This window comes from Rhagoletis zephyria, unplaced genomic scaffold (assembly GCF_001687245.7).
Source record: "Rhagoletis zephyria isolate East Lansing unplaced genomic scaffold, Rhagoletis_zephyria_1.1 Rzeph_scaffold_00256, whole genome shotgun sequence".
NCBI classification, from domain to species: Eukaryota; Metazoa; Arthropoda; class Insecta; order Diptera; family Tephritidae; genus Rhagoletis; species Rhagoletis zephyria.
Window position 1 is genome coordinate 27,301 of NW_016157340.1, and position 1,397 is coordinate 28,697.

Below are 1,397 nucleotides of genomic sequence, written 5' to 3' on the forward strand. Positions count from 1 at the left end.
TTTACGAAAGTGTGTTGATATTTTTAATGTTGCAAAAAGATTGAACCTTGGATTTGTACGGCTTTTTTTTAAGTATAAACTGTATTTTTATAAAAAAAAAACATAATATTAAGACAAATGGTCAAATCTTGTCAATATGTGAGAGTCGTAAAGCTATTAAAATGTCAAAACTTATTACCGAGTCCAAAAAGATGTCTCTTTTATCCATTAATAATAACTTTTTTGTTGAGGTTGTGCTAGCGCTTTTACGAAAATGCTTGTTGACGGCAATAAAATCAATAAAAGCGCGATCACTTCCTCGACACCAACTGACGGTATGCAGTTTTATAGTCGATTCAATTTTAGTATTATAAAGTGAAAGTGCAGCTAAGAATTCATGTTGATTTTTAATATTTTTTTGCATTTTGTTTATACAAATTTGGATGTACAAAAATTTCAGTATGGAAGAAAAAGTGCAACACCTTCAACGAAAAAAGTTCTCAAAAATCTACGCAAATTGAATGTACTATCTCGATCATTTAAACATCTCGGACTCGCCCACCACTAAAAATGATTATTTAAATCTAAAGTATATATTAAATGATATTTAATATTTGCTTTAGAGATGAAATTTCGACAAATTTGTTTAAACAAAAATGTTAAGCGCATATGCAGAATGTGGAAGCGAGATTCTTCTGCTTGCGTTTCTATGTTTATATCATTTATCAGTTTAAGCACATACGATTAAATGTAAAAAAATATTTTTAATTGCGGATCCGAAATAAATATTTATTAGTTGCATTGAGTTACGAAAAATAGTGCCGAAAATCCATCGATTGTGCTGAAGGTGCCGGCTGCTTCCGAAAGGGCCACACAATCAATATCACTATTCTGTTGACTTCGTTTTCCCCACTGTTGCCAACTTTTAATTTTCAAGTAGCACCAAAAACTTGGAAAAAAGGCGTTTTACCAAAATAAAAGCACAATTTTTTTTTAATCAAAGGATGCATTTTTCATAACAGTTTGTATTTAACAAAAGCAAATAATTAACGATGGAAGACGAACCCGAGTCCCCAGTCGATAATGATGGAGTAGCTGTCCCACCGCCTGACTATGACGAGGTACGAATAGCGATTACGCGGCTGAAAAACAACAAAGCTGCTGGAGCTGACGGCCTGCCAGCCGAGCTATTCAAGTACGGCGGCGAGGAGCCGATGAGGTGCATGCATCAGCTCGTATGCAGAATATGGTCAGATGAATGCATGCCCGATGACTGGAATTTAAGTGTGCTCTGCCCAATCCACAAGAAAGGCGACCCCGCCATACGCGCCAACTACCGCGGAATTAGCCTTCTAAGCATAGGTTACAAGGTCTTATCGAGCGTATTGTGCGAAAGACTGAAGCCCACCGTCAACGAG